Genomic DNA, 21,707 nt, shown 5'->3' on the forward strand with positions numbered 1-21,707 from the left:
AAAGTCAAGCAGAATGATATGGAGGCGTTAGAAATGCGGCATTTGTCAAATCGCTAATGGAGAAAAAAAATAATAACTGATGTCATTTTGGCTCCAATCTGAAGGCTGGAATAACAGGAGGTTAAAAATAAAGAATTATGCCCCAAAAGCTTAGTAAATGATATAATATGTGCCGGGCACATTTCGTGTGTATTAATCTGACGAGAGATTTTCTAAAGAATGCCTAAAGGAACAGTGTTGAGTTTTGTGTTATTATTAAAACACTCACTTTTGCAATTAAAATAATAATTAGTGAATATTGCTCATTTAAGAATGCATCAGAAATGTAAATCACCAAGATATTATATAATACTGTTATATACAAGGTATAAAAATATTTCAGCAACAAGCATTTATATTTAAATATTTAATGTTTTAAGCATTTCAGCCCAAATACAGTATTTAAACAGGATAAAACTGGTGCCTATGATTGGATTTAAACGATACAGATTACACATGAACCTTTTGTTCTTTGTTGCATGCAGAGAAGTAATAAGAGGTGTTCACTGGCTTAGAAACTTTATAATAATGGAAGAATGAGAATTAAATGATGCACCAAAGCCATGAACTGAACAGTGGACATCCCATTTGAGCTTTATTCTCGATTCAGTTAACGTAAAGCCTAATGTTAATGTTAATGTTAATGGTAGTACCCGATGTTGAAATAATAAAGGCACTTCCAATTCATCACATAAGTGTAATTCCGAACAATACAATTCCAGATGAAGAAAGGAGGATTTACATTTGTTATATTGAAATCTGTTTTTGTCCTAGAAAATATGACCAGTCTGTGGGTCTTCATAGGGCCAGTTTCTTAGTTTCTCTCACAGGGATTAAGCCTGTTCCAGGATTACACAGCATTCTGAATGGGAAGTGTCCATGACTAGGCTTAATGTATTGGCATGTAACTATATTTAAAAAATATTTCTTATTATTTTATAAAGAACAAAAAAATCACAGCTGTTTAAACAAGGGTCTTGTGCCTCTGCTGGCCGAAGGAATCCGATACGTCTAAAACATTCATCAACTAATTTTCACATACTGCTGCTTCCAATGTTTTTCCGCTGGATGGAGAAAATGAATCGCATCATTTAGCCTCATCAATCACCGTAGTAATTGATGCCTTAATTGATGGCAGGGTTATACAGTTAATTGAGCACCTTCATTGTGGACTGTCATTGTTCAAGCTTTTCAGATATACTGCCCAGCAACCGGCCAAGGAGCCAGAGCAGCTGGACAAAGGGGGTTTAAACCAATAGACGTGTTTGAACCAATAAATAAACGTGTGATTTGGTTTTTGGTAGGACTTTTTTTTTTTTTTTTTAAGGCAAAGATCAAAAAGAAAATAGTGGAGGAGAGAAAGTAATCAAATATTTTTTTAGAATAATGAGGAATTTTAGCACAATAGGCGTAATATTAGTAGCACAACATGAAAGGATTTTAGAATTACCATTTTAGAATTTAATTAACATTTTCTTTAAGGACGTTTCAAAGCTTTCCGGCAACTTCTCAGCCCTTGTCGTGTCGTGTGATGGCTTGTCTCTGTGGTGACAGAGTGATGGGCGGCTATGACTGATGTAATTGTCACACATCCGTCTTGCCTGCGCTGGCTCCAGATTAAAGCGGGGTTGTGTGTGTGTGTGTGTGGGGGGGGGGGGTTGAGGGTTGGGTTCTGGGGGGGGACATGAAAATCTGTGAGCTAATGAATAGCCCAGGACAGGCTTGCACTCTCTTCACTTTCTTCATTTACTTTCCTCATTTGCTTGCTGCATAGCCACACACTTCCAGAATTTCCTTCAGAATGGCTGGCAGAGACATCTTTACCACACCACTTTTTTTTCACTTCAACCCTGTGGGCAGCAGCAGGTTTTGGGTGCAGACCTAAGCGGGTAACTGGTGGGCTTTGAGAAAGTCCAATCCCAGCGCTGGGTCCTGTGTAGTTGCTGCTGCTGCAGGGCAGTGTGCTTAATTGGGTTACAGAATACTTTAATTACCTCACTTTCCCACATTCCTCACTCCTCGCCCAGACACAAAGGCGGCGCGTTGAGAAAGTGCAGCCCAGGGCCCTGGAGTGCAGCTGCAAGCTAATTATCATCAGCCGCTTCCCCGCATCTGTATACAAACAAGCCCACAGCTGCCACGCCGTTGCTGGCAGGGAAGATGCAGGGGAGAGCAGGGATTAGCTGCTGTCGGAGTGGGAGGCTGGGTGTTCACCTGTAGAGAGATACTGAGAGATAGACCACTTGAAGTTTATGCATTACAGGCATCATACAACATCAAATTTCCCTTCAAATCACACTAAAAAATTTGACAAACACTGAAGGAATGTTATATGGTGTTATTATATATGATTATATATGTTATACATAATCAGTTATATAGTCGTTTGATTAGACTGTATAGGGCTTTAGGCAGGTGGTCCATGCATGGTTTATAGGAATTAGACATTTTGTGTGTGTGTGGGGGGGAGGGGGGGGGGTGGTAAGGGTGCTAAGGGTGCTGTACTAGGAGGCAGAAGGCCTTAGGCTAGAGGTATAAACTGAAATATGCAACATGTATGCTATATAATTACATATAGTATAAACATATACCTTTCAAATGAATACAAATACATATAAATACAGTAAAGCCTCCAGCAGAGTGATTGATATGTAATTTAGAAGAATACAGTTAAAAAAGCACAGGTTTGGTTGCTGACTTCTCTGTGAACTCCAGCCAATCTATGTTTGTGTTCAGGTTCACCAGCAGCTCACCTGATTTACTTTAATAAAGGACTGATTAGATTAACTAGATGTTGGAGGGGAACTGTAAACATTAGGCCACATCAAGGAGAGCTTTGGAAATGGGTCAACTAAAACTGACAACCCACAAAAAAAACAAGGCAAAGTTTATTTTAAAATGTCATGATGAATGAATCAATAAAAATGGCTTAAAATGACTTAGAAAACGTGAAAAAAAAGGTTTTACTATAACTTGCTTCCAAATAATCATTTTTTTAGTGAAGTCTTCATTTTGGAAATAGAATGTTTTGTTCAAGCAGTGAACATTTTTTATTGTTTTTAAATAAAAGGAAAAAGCTTGTTGTCTTGATAAAGAACTTCTTCTGATATATGGCAATATATAGATTGCAAATATATGACATGTATTAGAATATATGGAAGCCAACTGCAGTGTTTTCAAATATGAGGCATGTATTTCAGTTGTAGAGCATTTCTAGTGGTCTATTACTCATGGAATGACAGGGACAGTATAAAGGACATGTGCTGATTCAAATTATGCCAAAAAGTGAAAACAGAAAAAAATGAGGTACATTTTTTTAATGTTTACTCATGTATGTATTTACCTACCAATCAAAAATACAAGTATGTATTATATAGTATATATGTGTCCAATATATTATTTGCTATACAAATGTATAGAATATATATTTACATATATTTTTCTTTTTTAACTCCTATTGTTTATTATATATGTGCATATATGGCCTCATATCAGATTTCTGTATGGGTTTACATATTATTTTAACTGTATAATGTTTTGTACAGTACTGTATATATAAATTGGTGCAAAAGTGGAGTGGCAAACTCTCTATTATTATATTAATATATGTATTGCAGAAGAAACATCGAGTGAACAGGTGTCTACAATACAGTAGTGTAATACTCCAATACTACCACTATAAAAAAAAAAAAATAAAAATAAAAAAAAAATATATATATATATATATATACATATAAGTATGTGTTATAAAGGCAAATGTAGACAGATTTCAGGCCACACAGACAGACTGACAGACAGAGTGACAGTCCTAGCAGTGCTTGTGCCCAGGCATCAGACCATTGAAGCGGTGTGGGAAAGGGCAGGATGGCTGAGGAACAGAGTGGGAGATGGGGTGAGCGGGAGAGGGCGAGGGAGGTGTGAAGAATGGTGTTTGTGATCACTGGTGTGTGTGTGTGCATGTATGTGTGTGCAAGGATGTGGGGTGTGTGAGAGGGGGGCCTGCCCCAGGAGTCAGTGCTCAGGCCCACAGTGGCCCAGCAGGACACCCGGCTGTGCTCCCAGGACACCCCGTTGCCGTGGCCGCGCCTTGGAATGCAGCGGCACACACAATGGCCAAGCGGGACTGAGAAGGCCCTCCGTCCTGATAACCACATTAAGGGCCCACCAACATCTGTTGAGGCGCAGGAGAAAGACCCTATCTCTAGGCTTTAACCCCCCAACAGCACTAATCATTAACCCCACACCCTCGGAGAGAGTCAAACAACAGCATCTTATTTGTCAGCCGTCCCGCAGAGGGATTGTGGGAGCTAATATTTTACAGCAAACAGCGTGAGAAGTGTGGTGGCGCTGGCAGAGGTGATTATGCTAAGAGCAAGATGCAGGACTATACACACAACTATCCACTGTTGAGGGCTGGCTTACTCTGAAGTGATTCACAGCATTGCCAAGTGCCTTATTTCCAAACTAGACCCATTTCTCATGTCTCAGAAGTTGTCTTGGCTGTTGGCTTCCCAACTTAGAGAACATCCCGCATCCAGCGCTGCAAAACATTTACGCACAGGGAATCCATTCCTAGATTAATAATAAGCATGCAAGCTAAGAGGTGAATAACTGATCAACAAAAATGGCACCAATAACAGCTGTCATATGACTTATTTATATTTATTACATATTATATTGATCTTAGAGTAATTCTCCAGTCAACACCTACAGTGTTAGCTTCTATTAGCCTCAATGCTTATTGTATTGGCCTTATTAAGGTAATCATGCATTGCTGGTTGTATAGTGTACAGTACTGTATTGTAATACTGTGTTGTATCATTACTAGCATGTTAGCTTAAGGCTAACATATTAGCTTGTGGCTGCAGCATTAGACCCCATTGATACTATAGAGCATTAAAACCTTTACATTAAACATGTTAAACACTCAAATCAATTGAAAATGGAAACATTTGCATGTTTTTCTCTTATATCAGACATAATTTATCCTTGTTTTAACCTTATTAATGGAAGTATGCAATCAACACCAACCAGGTGCAGGCTGGCCTTTAGTTTAGGAATTTTCCTGCTGGGACAGTTTTATAAGGTCATTATGTAAGCAAGATAGATACCTAGATGCTCAATAAGTCATCTTAGCTGCAGGAACACGATGAAAAATGTTATAGCAGGTAGTAACTAGCCTCACTACTGAAAGTATTTACAGTCATGTGAAAAAGTTAGTTTGACTATATTTAAACATAGGAACATTTGATCATCATTTAAACAGTACTAAGAGATGGAAGTAATATAACTAAACCAATACAACTGTAGAAATTGAAAAATATTTTTTTTTCTTTTTGTAAAGAAAACGTTAGGACACTCTATGCCCTAATAGCTGGTATTTCTCCCCTTGACTGAAATAACTTCAGTTAGATGTTTCCTATAATGATCTACCAGTTTCTGACATCAACTAGGAGAACGTTTTTCCAGCTCCTCCATGCAGAATTCTTTCAGCTGCGTGACGTTTCGGCTTTAGGTTTTAGATAAATGGTCTCACATTTTCCTCAAGCGATACAGTAAATAAAGAATACAATAAAGGATACAAATTCCTAGTGGATTCTATGTTGGAGAGATCTCCAAACCCTACAGCAGAAAAGCAGGCCCAAACCATGACATTTCCACCACCATGCTTCACAGCTGATATGTTCTTGTTCTCGAATGCTGTGTCTGGTTTACGCTAAACATGTCCTCTGTTACTGTGTCCCAATGATTCAACTTTGGATTGATTTGTCCAAAGCACATTGTTCCAGATGTCCTGTTCTTGATCTAGGTGTCCTCTGGATAACTTTAGTCGTGCTTAGATGTTTTCTTTTTTTTTGGTTGTTTTTTTGGGGGGTTTTTTGCACACCTTTCATTTAATTAAACCTATGTGGTCTCTTTCTGATGGTAGATGCTGTACTTTAGCTTTGGCAAAAGCTACCTGTAGATCCAGTGGTGACATTTTAGAACTGTTGGAGACATGTATTTGGTAGTCTGCTGATGGACTGAATTGCTGAAACAGCCTGAACTGGCCATGTTGGCAGTTGCTGCACTTGTAAAATATTTAGCAGACAGTGCGCCGGCTGATTTCAAATTGTTCAGAGATCTTTTTAAACCCCGTCCCAGATTCATCTGCATCTACAACCTTCTTACTGAAGGCCTCAGAAAGCACTTTTGATCTCACCATGGTAATAACACTTACTTTACCAGTCAGAAGCAAACCAAGAGCGCAAGAGCAACCAATGATTAGTGTTCGAACTGTGGTGGTGCACAGAAGGTGCAAAAAATAGACAAAAAGACACCTTGCAGTGTGCTAACATATTTTTTTAAGCAACAGTAAAAATCTGCAGGTAATAAAGGGATTAATCTATGACCGAAAATGGATCTGATTACAGCTGATCTAAAAGAATCTGTGAGGGTTAATTTGCATTTAATTATGACCTACAGTAGTCTACATTCAACAACAACATTGGAATGAGTTAGCTTCAGTTAAGCAAAAACAAGGCTCTGTATGTTGACCTATATTGAGGGGGTTAATGTGCAGGTGGTGCGTCTTCAAAAAACTGAAAGACAAGATATCGGCCAGTGGGCTTGACCGATGTGAAGGTGGAACAGGTGTCCTGCCACAAGGAGACTTCTCACACTCCAGTGTGCTCATCTGCCTCTTGGGGCCTAAAAGCCTGCCTCGCTTCCACAGGTTTCAAAGCCCTGCCAATTCCACCCCGTGAACCGGCAGACAAAGCTTGATGGGGCTTGGAGGCGGGGGCAAACGCAAACAGGAAAGATGCGGAGGAGAGGTGAGTGTCTTTTTCTCTCTCTCTTGCTCTGTCTCTCTCCGCACGCCTCATACACAACTCTCTCTCTATGTATGCGCTCCGAGAATAGGAGCTGCAGGAGGTGCCCCTAATGCACAGGCTCCTCAAGTGCCTCCACACAAGTAAGCCCATTCACTGGCAGCTCATTACATGGGCAATTAAGTGCGGGGTTGTGGGGGGGTTGGGGGTGGAGGGCTGAAACGGGAGGCTGCCTGCCGGTCCGAGGAGCCCCTTCAGAGCCCCTACCCCCCACCACCCTTTGCTTCCACCCCCCCTCCACCCCTTCTCCTTGCACCCTGCACTCCTCCCGGCATCTTCACCTGGGCCAGCTCGGGGACACCTGCCTTCCCTAATGAAGATCCATGGCCTCATTTCCATTTGTGGAGTCGTATCAGAGACGCTGGCGCACAAAACTGCGCCTGTTTCCCCCCCCAAGCCTGGAGAGGCGGATAGAATGACATGGCTAAGTGCTCTTGCAGAGCAGGGGCAGCTGCAAGGCCTGAAAATGGGATTTTTTGGTGGTGGTTTGGGGGGGTTGAAGTATGGGCTGCTTGCAACACTTTCTTCTTATTGGAGAGTCCTTCAGGTTAGGGTGGACCATAATGCCAGGCATAGCACTACCTCTGGAGCTGCTTGGTTATAATGAGGTTATCTGCAGGAGAACAAGCGGGCTGGAGAGGGATACTTACGACTTCACCTGAAACACATCAGTGCTATATATACACTAAATACAATCCAATTGCAAAAAAAGCATCTTTGCTGGATATACTGTAAACTGCTGGTAATGTCTACTGAGCATAGACTTCCCTATTATAACTCATAGCTCTAAGACAAATACCATACTCAAACTAGCAAGATTATTTGCCAATGGAACAAGATTATTTCACTTGATGCAATTACATCATAGTAAAAAAAGAGGATGTTTTCTAAATAGGTTGAATAATCCCATACCATTATTTTAACAATCTCTCATTGCGATTCAGGATACTACACACGTCGGCTACATTTTGGATGATTTCACTTGCCAAGGTGCCATTTTTGTAGGGTATGTCCCTGGTCTTTGTACTCTGGCTCTCCTAAAACTGCAGTCATCAACATTATTCATTCTAAAAGGAAAAAGAAAAGGGTCAACTAAGAAATATTTCAAACTAGTGCCGAACTGTGACTATTAGATGTCAAATAAAAAAAATAATATATGTTCTTTATATGTAAAGAATCTTTATTCTGCGAGCACCCCTGGGGGGTTCTTGTAGTATGTTACTGCTCAGCCATTTTTTTGGTCATTTTAGATTAAACATTTAAAGCTTGTGAAACTCATTTTCTGTTGTATGTGAACATATCTTTGCTGTCATACAAAAACATTTAAACATTTGACAGGGAGAGGAAAAACTTTCTTTTACTAGGAAATTATTTTATTAAGTCATTTTGGAGCATTTCTGTTGGTGCTTTCATCGTGAAATTTTGACACAATGTGAAGACCAGCTGTCAAATATCAATAGAAAATAATCAAAAAAAAAATGCAGAAATGAAGGTACAGGTTGTTTGTCTAGCTCCTGAAGGCCTCAACAATGGAGTAGTTCACTTTTCTGATATTACCCAGATACAAAATCCTGATTGCACAATTTTCCATTTGGCATTTCGAGAATTCAAATCAAATAATAGAAATAACATTTCAGTGCAAGCATGATTGATTTTTTTTTCCATTCCTAGAAATACAGTACATCTCTGAAGGCCTAGAAGACCCTGATTAATCCCCACTGCTTGAAACCTTAACCAGAATTACTGCCTGCCTGTGAAAAGACTATGTATATAGCCACTGTATATCTACTGAAGTCTTCTCATGGTACACTATGGCATATGCAATGTGGGGAATACATTTTTCAGAGTCAAAATAAAGAAAACAAACAGAGCCGGCAGGCAATACCCATAAAGAGATATCAATGCCTTAATAGGAAAACAAAATGAGTGAAAAAATGAAAGAACGTTGTGTTAGTGGCACGCTCCACACTGCTGTCTCCACCTTTCTGTGCAGTCCTGTCTTTCAGTGGAGGAGAGGGATCCTCTCTTGTTAACATGTTCAGCCTGAGCGGCTCCTCTCAGCACCTGAGGGCCAGAGGAGAGCTGAAGCGCAGGTGATGGAGGAAGAGGAAGAGCGGAGTAAAAACAAACAAACTCAACCTCCATCCATCAGCCAGACCTCTTCTATCCACCGAATGTTTACTCAAAGCGCCTCGGCTGCTTGCAGCACTGTCTCCACTGGTGCCGGTGCCTTATGGGTATATCTCCTCCGCTCAACTCATGTTGCATATTTATGGCAGTGGCAGGGAATACACTGATCCAGAAATGCATACTACTGTGAGTGTGTTTCTCCCTTTTGGGGTTTAGCCCTGTTTGGCTGCATTTTTGCAGTGATTAATGGGTGGTGTAATGTTGCAGTCTTTGGGTGTATAATACACTGGGATGTTTGAGGGGTATCTGTGTGTATATGTGTGTGTGTGTGTGTGTGCACGCTAAAAATTAAAGTATGCATTCTACCCTCTAGGCCACTATATATCTGTATTCTGTATGTGTGTGGTAATACTGTGTACAATTTCATGTGTGTGTGTGTGTGTCCTGGTCTGAGGTGCACATAGTTGTGGTCTTGGTTGTTTGTCTGTGTATGTAGGTAGTGGAGGTGGCTTCCTCATGCCTCCCCCCCTCTCTCTCTCTCTCTCTCTCTCTCTCTCTCTCCCCACTCACTCACCTGTGACGGAGCACTTCCCCTCCTCACTCTTATCAGCCCACAGAGGAAATACCTGGCCCAGGTAAACAGGACCCCCTGACCCTCAGGCTTTGGGCTCATGCCCCTGCAGAGGAGATGCTCTTTCTGCTTCTCTGCAAGACCACCCCCGACACACCCAAAGCCCTCCCTGCTATTCTGAAATGTACTCTTAGCAGGTGTATTGCAAAAGACTGCTTATCAACGCAGCTTATCATCAGCATGTGCCACACTGCATTAAAAGTGGTGTTCTATAACACATCAAATGATAACGGTATTATAGTATTCTGTTGCTGTCCCATGAAAACATTTTCCACTTTTTGTTTTTCAGTTTTGACTAAATCGGAATCTGGCAGCTGATCTTTAACATTGTTTCATGATGAACGGACCAATAGAAATGCTCCAAAATGACTTGCAATAAAATCTTTCATATTGACTTAAGCTAGGAATGTTTAAATTTAAGACATACAAAGTGTTCTGCTTGACAGTGACTGCATTCAGTATGTATATATATATATATATATATATATATATATATATATATATATATATATATGAGTAAAGGAATTAAATAAAAAAATACAAAAAAAGCAAAAAATATATAGAGCTGTTTAGCTAGACGTAGATATTTAGCTAAATCATAGCTATAAAAACAATCCACTCAAATGTAGTGGCTGGACGTAAATGCTGTCCATATATGTCCATATATATATAGCTAAACATCTAATACGCACTCAATATAATTGCCTTTTTTGTATTTTTTTATTTCATTCCTTTACTCACAATCTAATCTAATGACTCCCATATCATCCATATCATATCAAAGTATAGATCTACTTTAAATAAAAAAAATATAAAAAAAACATAAAATAATCTAGAATTATCATTAAAGTTAGCTTTATGTTTTTTTCAGAAAAGCACATTTGAACCAAAGTAAGTAGATATTTCTGAAATGGATATTTTATAGTTAGTATAAAATTTCACATTGAAAGCATTTAATATTGTTGTGTTATTATTAAAAAGTTACAAATTATTGCTACTGTAAGAAACAGTACTGACAAGAAATGTAAATGTATAATATTAAATATAAAGATAACAATCCAACATTTAATTAGTAGTTTAATTAGATTGGATTAATCATAAACAGTCAAATAATTGACAACATAACTAATTTATTACTTATTAATTCATTTAAATGAATTTGACCACTTAACAAAGTGTTTATCAAAGTGAATATGTATTTACTGTTCTCTTTGTGCAAACTGCACAATGCCACGTGATAACTGCCATCCAATGATACTATAAGCAGAGACTGATCAGAGGTTGCACATCAGAACACATAGGAACACACTCAAACACAAAAGACTTTTCAGGGACTTGGTTGTCTGGCTTTGAGTGACACTATGTCTATCTCTCATCTCTCTGGGGGGAGGGATGTGTATTGTTTCTGGAGTAGAGGGGTCAGTGGTGGTTGAGCCAGCACTGGTACACTGCTGACCTCCACAACAGCTTTTATCAGCATGCTGTGTGTGCGTGTGTGTGTTTGTATGTATGTGTGTGCAAGATGGAAAGTAGTGTGGACTGTACATGAAGCACAGTGAACCTGAGAGAGTAAATGTAAGGGAATCCCGAATGAAACCAGTTCCCTTTGCCTCTGGGTGTGTGGTTATATGCGTGAGTGTGTGTGTTTCCGGATAGAGAGGTGCTCCCTTGGGAGCAGTGGCCCTGTTAGGGGCACATATTCCCACAGTTCTATTTCTCTAAGGAATGGACACACACATGGACACAGTCATTCATACACACACACACACATACACACAGACACAATCTCCCCAGTACTGAAATGGTAAGGTTCTTGCTATACACTGCAAGGAGACCAAAAGTTTGTGATCTTCACTGTCCTGCAAAAAACATGTTTCTCCATTTTTGCATATTTTTTAGTTTTTGACATAATTTGAATCTTGTAGTGGCTCTTTTAATTGGGTCAGAATTTCATGAGGAATGGACCAATAGAAATGTTCCAAAATGACTTGGAATAAAATATTTGTACACTGACTTCCATTGAAGGTTAAGAAGGCTTTTTCCTCCTCCTGTAAAGTTGACATATTGAGGGTACAGGGTTTTTGTGTGAAAGTGACGATATGAGATGATAAAGTGAAAAAAGAAAAAATATATATTTGTTTAATTGGGGGGGGGGGGTTCTCCCTTCAGTCTTCTCTTCAGAAGGTGAAATGCATGTTCATTTGGATTAAAATGTAGAGATTGACTTGGCCACTCTAAAACTTTCCACTTTATTCCCCTGATGAAGTCCTGTGTTGTGTTTTGGGTCATTGTCTTGCTGCAGGACCCAGCTCCCTCCATATTAGATTGAATATATTCGTCTATGATTTGGCAAACGGACCTTTTCTATTTCTTCTGGGTTCATTCTGCTCCTACTGTCATGACTTACAGCATCGATAAAAATGATTGAGCCTGTTCCAAAAGCAGCTACGCAAGCCTACCTCCACCATGTTTGACCAGTGAGCCTATATGTATAAATCGTAGGCAGATTCTTTCTTTCGGCCTTTCCATCAGAGGTTAATCTTGGTCTGATCAGAGGTTCACATACCTTTATGTAATGTTGGATAAATTTACTCAATATGTAGATGTAGTGTTGTGAAGCTTTTGGATAATCAGAGGTCTCCTTATCTAGTTTAAGGACTTGAAGATGAATAAGCACCTATACCCCTTAACCCACCCTCAAACACACACACACACACACACACACACACACACACACACAAACACACATCTACACCTACCTCTAGGGCGGATGCTCACCTTTTTGAATCCTGTGCTTCTCAGGGTCAGGGTTACTCTCTCTCTCTATCCTGTGGCCATCCTTGCTCCACCCTTCCCCCACAATGTTACCTGAGCCACACATGTAAATTCCTCTTGATGCACTCTTTCCCACGGTGACAAGCATGGGTGCAGGTTGGCCCCCCACACCCTACTGGCCAGACATTGAGGACTGACCTCTTAGTGATCACACTGGGCTTCATGGAAAAGGGGGAAAAAGAGACATCCCGTTAACCACCTAAATGAGTATGCCATTATGCCAATGTTAGCTCATTTACACACACACACAGGATATAGCCAATCTATTTTAACAGAACTGCACTCTAATATCACTCAAAATATTACTAACACATATTCAATGGGATTTTTGCCAGCATTTAAGTAATGAATGTAGGGGTGGAGCATGGACAGATCGATTGTCACCCCTTTTTAGCTTGAACTTGCTTGAATTCCACAATTAAACCGATGTTTCATAATGATGTGTCTGATTTTCCGGTACCCATTTCAGATGCATGCATGAAAGCAGCATGATTGTGTAATTTGCATTAGTTTAAAATTCAGTTGCTCTTAATTGAATACAGTGGATACTTAAATTGGTTGCGATCCACAATACATCCTACTTAACAGATCACATCAGGCTTACAACCCACATGGGACAGCAGAACGCAAATTGGAACACCTCTGTGTCGGCGCCAATGCGCTAATTAGGCCCAGCACTTCCTCACACTTCCTAAATGAAGCTGGAGGCATTGAATCTTGTATTATCACCAGTCATCTCCCCCCCTTCATCAATGGGCCCCGGGTCAGCAGATAGGCCGAGCTGAAGATAAGCAGGACAATGGGTCAGCAGCAGAGCAGCGGTAGATCAGTCTACTATCTCTGACTCATCTCCCTGCCTGCCTGCCTGGGGGTCTGCACAGAGGATGTTGTTAAACTAAAGTCAAACACTCAAACATCCTGCACCAAGGAGCTCAATCGTTCGCTCTCGCTCTCTCGCTCTCACCCAGTAGCATAACGCTTTTATACCCTTCACACCTCAGTGGTACAAGGGGGGTTGTGGACTCTTCACCTTTTCACAAGGATGTTTGGTGTTATTGTGAGCATATACGTGTGTGTGTGTGTGTGTGTGTGTGTGTGTGTGTGTGTGTGTGTGTGTGTGTTTCCCAGCCGTGGTGTGTGTTTATTCTTCTGCTTCAGTGTTTGCTACTCCATTGGTATCTCTTCTAAACAGAAGTACAAAAAGTCATATACTGCAGTATTTCACTTCCTTTCACTTCCTCATGCGTCTACATAACTTACATATGTGTTTCATGTTAGTGACCATGTTTGGCATTACTGAAATGCATGTTAATTTGGGTTAAAGTGTAAAGATTGACTTGGGCACTCTAAAACTTTACACTTTATTCCACTGATGACATCCTTTCTTTCTTGTGTTTCCTGTGTTGTGTTTTGGGTCATTGTCCTGCTGCAGGACCCAGCTCCCTCCATATTAGATTGAGTGCATTTGTCTATGACTTGATAACAGACCTTTTCTACATCTGTAGATTTCTGAATTCATTCTTCTCTTACCGTCAGAGTTTCATCATTAATAAAAAATGACTCAGCCCGTTCCAGAAGCAGCTATAATGAATACAATGTATAATGTAAACAAGGTTCAAGGTTCAGTTTTTCACTCCACATATTTCATGCCATCATAGGTTTTTGTTAGTTATGTTAGAGTATGTACTTTATTTTCACAATTTAAAAGAATAGCCAAGCCAGCTGGAAATGTTTGGTTAGTAGAGCATTGCGTGGATGCTCTAAACGTTATGATTTTGGTTTTCTGGAAGTTTCTAGACTATTTTTATTTTATGTTTTTTATTGATTTATTTTATTATAATTGTTTTACTTTCTTGTTATGTTTATTTGTTTATTCTCACAATTAAATTGAAGTTTACTTGTAAACGTTTCAAGTTTGGAAAATGTTTTATGATACTTTTAATACTATTATTAAAAGTTATTTATCAGTTTTATCAAGGTTTATATTGTGCTGTACTGTAGTTTTCATTTGTACTGTATTTTAATTTTTCATAATATTAGATTTTGTCTCACTGGGAATGTTGCGTAGGAAACGTTCTAATAATGTTTTGACCATAATTGCATAATTGCATAATGTGCAGAATGTTCCTGGAACATAATTTCTGTAATGTAACAGGGTAACCTTTCAGGAACCTTCTAAAAACTAAAGATTTCTGTAATGTTCTCAGCTAGCTGGGAAGAGAACTAATTTGTTCCAGGTTTTATTTAATGTATCGGATTTGCAATAGATCAAAGGTTTGCATAAATTCACATGTAGTTATAAATTGATGGCCTGGCCTTTTTAGTAGCTTAACTTGATTGAAGACTTAGTGTAGCCTTGCACAAGCTTCTCACAAAGCCCATTATGATTAATAGAGCTAGTGTAGTGCAAGAAGGCTAATAAAAACATTTGTTTGCCCCCTTGCTTAAACATGTTTTTAGTTCAGCCAACCATTTTGCAACAGTGTTGCCTTCTCCATCACTTTTACCTTGTTGTACTTAACAAACAAACCTTTCCTTACAATTTTGGAGGAAAGCTTAGGATCAATGTCCTGCAGGAATTTGAGGTGGGTCTTGAGGTGTTGCCTCAGTGTTTCTAAATAACCCTCCTTCTTCATGATGCCATCTACTTCATGAAGTCCCTTCCACAGCAAAACAACCCTACAATAAAATGCTGCTACCCCAGTGCTTCAACATACAGTCAGGGGTGCAATGGCTAGTTACAAATTTGGCAGTTGGCCAGCCGGAGGCTTCTAAAAGTCATTATATATGTATATATAGTATAATAAAGGTGCACGTATTTGTCACTGAACAGTGTACACTGTACAGCGAAATGTGTCCTCCGCATTTAACCCATCTGGTAGTGAACATACACTCACACACACACACACGCGTGTTAGGGGCAGTGAGTACACACACACTCCCAGAGTGGTGGGTAACCAACTCCAGCGCCCGGGGAGCAGAGAGGGTAAAGGGCCTTGCTCAAGGGCCCAACAGTGGCAGCTTGCCGAGCCCGGGAATTGAACCCACAACCCTGTTATCAATATCCCGGTGCTCTAACCGCTGAGCCACCACTGAAATACATCAAAAAGTATTTATTATTTATATTTATTTATATTTTATATTTATAACTACCCTAGATTTCAACAAAGCAGATTGAGTTGCCAAATTAAGTTGCCAAAATAAATGTATGATGACATACAACATGAGTTGTGAAATATTTAACTTAAAACTTACAAATTGAGTTTGGAATTCATTACATACTGAGTTATTTAAGGCATTCAAATTCCATTCATTTTACATTGATGATCACACTTTGATCACACATGATTTTCCTTTCATTTAGATGTAAAACAATTACAAAAACATGGGCAAAAAAGTGACGTTTTCTCTTTCTGCAAAGGAAGACATGCATAATGATGATATTTATAATATAATTAATTATAATATAATTATAATTATTACTATTGCTTACTATACTTTTATCATTTAAAGTGCAGCGACCCAGACGTTGTGCTGATGCTGTAAGGAAATCAGGCTTGGACTGAATAGGAGTTTGACATAAAAGCTTAGTAGTAGGTTCTCTATCATTTCAACACTTCCACACCTTTGCAGCAAAGGGTGTGGCAGGGGTCCCTTCCATTTCTCATCAGCTACTTTGATTAAACACTGGATTTACACCAATGGTGACTCTGACTGCCACTAAAATAAGAAGCGGTACCCAAACTGGTACAGTCTGCAGGGAAGACGAACAGCTTAACAAGTTGCTTTACAAGTCCTACAACCCAGAGAGGTGATAAGGTGATGAGAGGGTAACGAAAAGCAGTGATAGAGGGGCACTGGTCTCTCCCTTGCTCTCCGTCGTTCTCTCCTTCTCTCTCTCTCTCTCTCTCTCTCTCTCTCGCTCTATATCTGTGGGTGCTGAGCGGTTGACAGTACACACGTGTGCTGCTTGTGAGGATAGGAAGCCCTGCTAGAGGCAGGTTAATATCAGGAGCACTTGACAACAATGGCGCACTATGAAAAGGCCCAGCTGTAATAAGTTCTTTGTTGGCTCCTTCCAGCTCCACCACATCACATCATTACTCATCCTGCTAACCAATTTGCTGGTCGGCATGGCAACTACCGTGGGCCCAGGCCAAGAAGCAAGACTGGATCCTCAAAGGCGGGAGAAGAAGAGTGAGTGGTGGAGGGACAGACGTTTCCAAGTGCCCTCCACGACCCTTCACTGTCCAGCAATCCACTAATTCAGACTTCAGGGGTATAGAATGAACTTTCCAAGAATCCTAATTTATTTGTATTGAACATAAAGTGTACACGGCATTTCTGATTACTGATGTTTTTATACATATACACACAAAGTATGTCAAAGTTATCAGTATTTCCCAAGATCATGTGTTTGTATATCGCCATGACATTTTAGAATGAAAACTAGTTCATTTACCAAGTAATAATTCATCTAAATTGAATTAAAATTTTATATAAATATATTGTTCAATATTGGTTTGTAATTAAAGTCTGTAAAATCTCATCAGACTAGTGTATGAGTTAAACTAAGGTTCAGTAACTAACTTGAGAGGGAACCTCATGCAGTCAGGCCCTGATGGGGGGTTGGGGTTGCCTCCGTGTGTCCACGCGGGGTGTGTGGAGGCATGCGGGACAGAGCTCGGTGGGTGTGCGCTGCAATGCGGACGGCTCGATTGGGTCTGGGCGAGCGGGTCAGTGTCGGCCGGTCAGCAGCTGCCTCCTGGCCGCGGTCCCACGCTTCCCAGGCTGGGGGAGGATTGACAGCTCGGTAATAAAATCAGCCGCCCTGGCTGAGCTCAGAGCAGGGCCCATTGTTCTGGGGCCAGACCCGCTGCTGCTGTTTACTCTCTCCCATATGCATTATTCAACGGCCCAGGAGCTCCCAGGGAAAAGGGGGCCCCATTCAGGGAGCCTCTTGCCCTTGTTTTGTTTTGCTAATTTTCAATTAAAATAAACCACGGGCGCTGGAGGAGCAGAGAAAGAGAGCGCGAGGGAGAGATAGTTTCCCCCCTACTATTTACTGTGTGACGTCTAAGGGGATTAGGGCCGATCACATAAATGACAATAAAACGCTACTTACCGAGTATTATGTTGGTGACATATCTGTTATTTCACATAAGGGGTTAGAGAGTGGGACAATGAGAAGCGATGCTGTTTCAGTATACTTAAGCCTTGATACTCGGTGTGGTGGCTGAATACCTGTCACACACTAATGAGACTGTGATTTTAATGCAAGCAACAGTTTGCATTCTTATGGTTAAGGTGTCGATGCGTAGTATCTGTGATATTCACAGTGCCAATGCATACTGCTCCACTTAAATAACTGTATATCATCCAGAAATTATTATAAACATAGCACAGTCTGACCTGTTATCAACTAAATGTTGTCAGATGGGCTAATCAATACATGTGATTTCAGAGGATCAACAGTGAGTGTGAGTAAGGACACACATCTTGGCTCCCTGAGCTCAGTGAAAGTTCCAGCAGACCCAGAGACTTAATGACCCCACAGGCCATTAAATATCAGTAACTCTGACAGCTCTGTGCTGATCAATAAGTGCACTGATCGGCTTTTATTGTTTGGCTTTTTTCACACAGGAGGGGGCTACACTAACCCTGTGGGGTTGTGCACAGATGCAGTGACAGTGGGGAGTGAGGGAAGTTAAAGATTCACCACACATCTGTTCTTCTGCCGCCGAGCGGACACCCAGGCACCTACCCCTGCTGCTGCTGCTGCCTGCCCATGGCCTGTCACTCTGTACGTCTGTCTTCCTGTCGTCTACCCCGTATATCTGCCTGCGTGCTGCCCACCTGCCTCTCTGAGCGTCCCACAGCTCAACTGACTGGCTGGTAACCTGTCTCCATGCTCACCATCCTGCCAGGCTGGGGGAAGGGAGTGTGTGTGTGTGGGGGGGGGGGGGGTACACTGCTTCAGTTTTCCTAACGGTCAAAGTGTCTCTTTGCTTCAGTTCAAGCAGCAGCCTAGGAAGCTAAGGAAAGGATTTGATGATTTTAGACAGAAAGCCAAGAAATCTTCAGGTTCAGGTTCAGGCATAGTCTGCAACACCAACACAGCAACACTACATTTCTAATAAACAGCAACTTCCAATCCAATGGGCCCTAATGACCTCATTGAACTCATTGATCAGTTACAGTGTTTTCAGGAAGATTCTGACATTCACCAATGTTTTCTTTTTGTATATACTATGGTTTTAAAACACATCATGAATCTAACGTAGACTTTTTTGTTAGGTCTCAAGAACAAGTTTAAGAAACTTCTTAGGAAGATATTGGTGAATGAGGCCTAATATGTAGGTTAATATGAGACCAAGTATTTGCATTACGGATATGTTACACTGGTAGCGTGTGGTTAAACAATTCTTCAACGTGCAACGTGCAACACTCACCAACTTATTGAACTTCAGCATTCTTACCTTAAATACTTTGAATGACTATAATTATATTTAATAACATGCTGAACTATCAGGTTCCCTGTTAACTGAACTGTTAACGGGTGTAAGGCAGTGTCACAGCTGTGTAACATAGCTTTACAAGTGTAATTGGCCTAACTGATCCATTAAACTCATTACCATTAGCTTTCACGAACAAAACAACATGGGAGTTGGATATGGAGATGGGTAAAAGAGAAACGCAAACATCAGGATGAAAATAATAACTAGCTATGACCATCAATAATCATCTACAACCTAGATATGAGAGACAGCATAATCTACCATGGAGGTTTTTCAAGGACTTTTTAGTGCACTTGTTTTATATGGAGCAATACTGAATGAGCCAGCACTATGTAGAACCCTTTGTGCTTAGAGTGTATGTTTTGATAGCTAGCCTAAATGATCAATAGTTTTGGGCACTTTTGGGACGTATTTGAGTATATGGGATATAAATAATAATACAGAAGAAGCACAGTTTCAACAGGTCCTATCTCACTAACTGCTGCTTTGCTGAACAGAGGTGGTGTGAAGTTCTTTTTAATGAAATCAGCCCATTGCTGACAGGCTTTTACCTGAACTTCTCGGAACCACCATTGAACTAGAAATTCCTGCAAACAGATCTGCCAATGACCATTAAAAAATGCCCACAGAAATGCTGAAAGGCTACCTCTAATAATCTCAAGGCCGAAACTTCTTCCAGCTCATCCTCCGTATGGTTTCCTTCCCATGCTCCACAGCAACACAAGGCAGACTTTACACAGTAGCCTGAAGAAGCCTTGAAGAGAGAGAGAGAGAGAGGGAGAAGAAAGGCAACGAGTGGAGATGAACGAAGGACACTGCAGCATGGTGGAATGATCCGGAGAGGAGGCAAAAGAGAGGTAAGAGAGAGTGGAGAGGGGAGAAGGGCCTCTTGGCTGTGCTGAATGGCTCTGAGACGCTGCTGGGTGCAGGTGAACACTCCAGGCCTCGCACCTGCCCCCTTTGTTCCTGACTGATGGCTTTACGGCGAGGAGGATCCGTCTGCCTCGTAAAGCCAGCGGGCCGCGCGCAGTAAACCCTAACTGCTGCCCGAGCATTGTGTGAGGACGTGAGAGCGTGTGTGTGTGCATGTGTGGGCCAAGCCCTGCTTAATGAAGCCGAACAGACAGATTGGACCATCTGAGAGCGTCCCACCTTACAGACGCTACAACAACAACAACAAAAAAAAGCGTGAACACAGAGACGTAATAGATTACCAGCGCTAAAATGTCAGTGGCAACTTTTTGCTTAACTCCTGCTACTCTTGCCCTAACTGAATAGAGGGAAATAGACACATTTTTACACATAACATACAGTTTACTCATGTAAACAAACACACACAGACACAGTGAAGACCTGAGAGTGTTCTTCCCACCACTGCCAGTGTCTGATTTCACACTGTTAATGACTGTGTACTGTTTACAGTGCTGCATCTCCACTTCCCAGTGTCACATTACTGCTGCCTCAAAAGTCACACACTCACACACACCTCTAGCTACACACATCCCTCCAAAAGTTAAAAGAAAGTTCCCCAGAATACATTTTGAAAAAGAAATACCACTTAAGTCAATCGCAGGATTTCAAAATTAGCACGTTATTAATTTGAAGAGCTCTCAGGCACGCAAACCTTTTCGGCAAACGTCTGGAAAAAAGGCTATAAGTGACAGGCAGAAGACCCTTCAGCTCATCGAGGCCCTCGGTGGACAAGAAGTCAATGACTATAAAATAAGCACCCACATTAGCGCTTAATTTATTCCGTTTTCTCAGGCTATCATGCAGTATCTTACTGATAAGAACCAAATTATGTGACGAAAAGGAAAGCTATGAGCAGCTTCGTGATTTGATTTTTTTTTTTTTTTTTTTTTTTTAGAAACCAATTACCACACGAGAAATAGATCATTATTTTTCCCTCAGCAGCCTGGCTTACAGGGGGGCGGGAGCAAAGGTGGCCACCAAATGGAAGGGAAGGGGTGTTTTTTCTCCCTCCGATAGAGAGGGCCAACAATAAAGACATAATCATCTCCCCTCAACTTTTCCTATCCAACTTTCAGATTTTAATTTGCCGTCTGTGAAGTGCTACCTAATTTACTTTCGCCGCGTCCCTTCAATGCGCCATTGTTGTGGCTGCCGAGGCTTGGAGCTTCCTCTCTTAGCTCACCTCGCCGTGAAATTGGTTTAATGAAGCTGAAAGGTATGAAGCTCGCACAACACTGTAGATTCCAGCGAGGCCGCTTCTTTCCCCCACCACACACCTCCTCCCCCGCTCACATTACATCCACGTTTTAGAAAACTGCGAATAAAAGATTGCTATCTCTCCCATTACATCGGTGGATATTACTGTCCCTTTCAGAAGGCTAACGGCTAGCGCTAGGCACACAGGAAAAAGTAGGGCCGCAAGCCCTGCCTCTGCGACAGAGGCTTCCGCTTTAATGGATAGGCTAACGTGAGGGAGCTGTGTCTCTGTGTTTTTGGGGGGGTTTGGTTGCTACCAACTGCCCAAGCTAAACAAGCAGGAAGTGGTAAAAGTTACCCAGCAGAGGAGCGCAGGTCTTCACACTTTTGTGCACACTGACCCTGAGAGATGGGCTCGTGTTACCCTTCCTCCTGGGTGTGGTTCTTGGTGGAAAGGCAAAGGAAGTCCAGAGAGATTGTTTTGTGTTTGGAAAGGGGGGGGGGGGGGGGGGG

At 41.1% G+C, this 21,707-nt stretch overlaps 1 long non-coding RNA gene across 1 annotated transcript; it reads right to left on the reverse strand.

The window, feature by feature from the left end:
- Positions 1 to 469: 469 nt before the first annotated feature.
- Positions 470 to 19,770, reverse strand: LOC140541094 (uncharacterized). Its single transcript, XR_011977903.1, has 3 exons — positions 19,672 to 19,770; positions 12,451 to 12,665; positions 470 to 2,253 (listed from the first exon to the last, which is right to left on the reverse strand). It is a non-coding gene; the product is annotated as an uncharacterized lncRNA (long non-coding RNA).
- Positions 19,771 to 21,707: the final 1,937 nt, after the last annotated feature.

This window comes from Salminus brasiliensis, chromosome 19 (genome assembly GCF_030463535.1).
Source record: "Salminus brasiliensis chromosome 19, fSalBra1.hap2, whole genome shotgun sequence".
Lineage (NCBI taxonomy): Eukaryota > Metazoa > Chordata > Actinopteri > Characiformes > Bryconidae > Salminus > Salminus brasiliensis.